We start from the raw sequence: 2,832 nt of genomic DNA on the forward strand, positions 1-2,832 counted from the left end.
CATAAAATAAAGTACATAGTATTACAAAGGAAACCAATTATATTTATATACAGCTATTAAACTATTAAAAAAAAACAAGTTCAAGGACCGCTGGACACTAGAAGGAGGAAAATGATATCCCTTCTGATAGACCAGAGCAAATCCTGGTCAGATAATATCCAGAATATTCTATTCTGTTTAGGGTACCACATTTTAGTAAGGTCATTATTAACTTGAATAGAATTGAGATTCAGGGTGATTGAAATGTTTGAGATCATTCCATGTGAAGTTCATTTCAAGGAACTTGAAGCCTAGAGAAGAGAAGGCTCAGGAAAAACTTAATAGATGTCCTCAAACATCTGACAACCAGGGCAAGAGAAACAGCTTGATTTTCTTGACCCTAGATAGAACTAGAAGCAATGGGCAGATTTTGGCTCAATAAAAGGAAAAACTTCCAATCAATTAGAACTGCCCAAAATGGAATGGGCTACCCCAGGAGGATAGCTAACCCCCTGTCACTGTCTAGGTCTCCAAGGCTAGATGACCATGACTTGTTGGGTATATTATAAAGAGGATTCCTTTTCAGGGATGGGTTGGGCTTGATCTTGGAGGTCCTTTCTAACTCACAGATCTGAAATTCTGAGATTCCTCAGTGTTTGCTGCATATACAAGAAGGTAGATGAGAAGACAGCCAAAAAAAAAAGAGAAAAAAAAACATGAGCCACTATTTTGGCCCTGACCTTAACCTTCTATCAGCCATTAAATCTAGCTAGTCACCTTGTGAAGCCTTGAGGAAAAGGGATTGAGGACAGATACAATTTAAGGTGAAGAATGGGGGGGAAAATATACAACACAGGGTGCTGTGGAGAGAGAATGAGCCGGAATTGATGATAGCCTAGATTCCTATAGAACTTTATAGTTTTCAAAGAGCCTTCGATGCTGGGAGGGGGGTAGTATAAATATTATTATTCCCTTTTGATAAATGAGGAGGAGTTAAGTGATCTCCCCAAAATCTTATAACTTGTGAGTGGCAAGCCAGTGAGTGGCAAGCCTTCAAACCAAGATTCAGGTACCGAACCTCAGAGGAATTGATTCAATCAACAATTTTAAGCTCTTTGAAATCATGGTTTTTTTCTGGATTTTCCAAGTTCCCTGAGGGCAGAGGCTGTTTTTCCCCTATTTGTATCCCCACTGCTTAGCGTAGTAGCTGGTACATAGTAGGTGCTTAAAAAATGTGTGTTGATTGACTGATTATAAAAGTCCTACTCTAGTGGCTCATCATGCAATATAGCTAAGCCCCACTGGTTGCTAAAGGCTACGTGAGCAGAATGCAGGCATACCTCAGAAATATTGCCAGTTCGTTCAAGAATACTACACTAAAGCAAATAGCACAATAAAGTAAGTCACTTGAATTTTTTTGGTTTCCCATTGCAAATAAAAGTTATGTTTACACTATACTATAGTCTACTAAATGTGCAGTAGTGTTATATCTAATAAAAACAAGGCACATACCCTTAATTAAAAAATACTTTATTGCTTAAAATGTTAACCATCATCTAAGCCTTCAGCGAGTCATAATGTTTTTGCTGGTGGAGAGATGAAGCTGAATACACATCAAGTGATAAATAAATAAAACAGACTCCTCAAGGTATTGTTGAGGGATGAGGGTGAGAATGGGTAAGATCTGGGGTTTATTATAGAACAAGCCATACAGGGGTAATTCAAACCATAAAAAATCAAAATTGGTAACAGGGATATGCCAAACCTGACTTGTATCAGCTCTATAGAGGCAATTGTTAAATTTTCAGAGTGAGTACTTATACTTTGGAAGTCTGCAAACACTACAGATCAGGGCTTGATTTATTGTTTTGTTGATTGTCTAGACTTAAGAAAGTGATGGAGAAATGTGAATAATACAGATTTAAACTAAAGGCAACTAGGAGGGGTCAGTGGATAAGATACTTGGCTTGAAGTCAGGAAAACCATAGTTCAAATCCTGCCTCAAATACTAGGCAAAAAAAAAAATTCTCTGCTTCAGTTTCCTTAAATGTAAAATGAGGACCTCTAGGTTCCTTCCAGCTATAAATCTATGACCCTATGGGAAACCCACTATTTCTAGGGCAGTCTATTCTACTATTATACAGCTCCATTAAGAAACTTAAATTTGATTCTTTGGAACTTTTATTCAGTCTTCCTTGTTCTGCCCTCTGAGGCCCAGTAGAATAGATCTAACCCCTCTTTTACATGACAGCCCTTCAGAGGGCTCTAGACAGCCATCATTGAAATTCAGTTCACTGAGAATTTATTAAGAGCCTATATGTGCCAGGCACTGTGCTGGGATACAAAGACAGAAACCAAATAATCCCTGCCCTTAAGGGGTTTATATTCTACTAAGGGGAAGCAGCATGCACACAGATAAGTAAATACAAAGTAATTCAGGGTAGGGGCAGCTAGGTGGCGCAGTCAGTAGAGCACCGGCCCTGGAGTCAGGAGGACCTGAGTTCAAATCCGGCCTCAGACACTTGACCCATGTACTAGCTGTGTGACCTTGGGCAAGTCACTTAACCCCAACTGCCCTGCCAAAAAGCAAAAAAATAAAAATAAAAATAAACAAAGTAATTCAGGGGATCAGAGATCTCTGACACCTGGGGGAATCGGGCAGTTGGACTTCACCTGTACCCGGTAGGAAGTTAGGGATTCTATAAGACAGCAATGAGGAGGAAAAAAAATTCCAGGCAGAGGAGGATAGGGGATTTACACAAGGAGTTTCCTTATGTAAATCCAGAAGCAAATATGAAATGAGTGTGAAAAGATAGGTTGGAACCAGATCGTGTAGGGCTTCCAATGCCTGGC

This window comes from Trichosurus vulpecula, chromosome 1, assembly GCF_011100635.1.
Source record: "Trichosurus vulpecula isolate mTriVul1 chromosome 1, mTriVul1.pri, whole genome shotgun sequence".
Classification (NCBI taxonomy): domain Eukaryota; kingdom Metazoa; phylum Chordata; class Mammalia; order Diprotodontia; family Phalangeridae; genus Trichosurus; species Trichosurus vulpecula.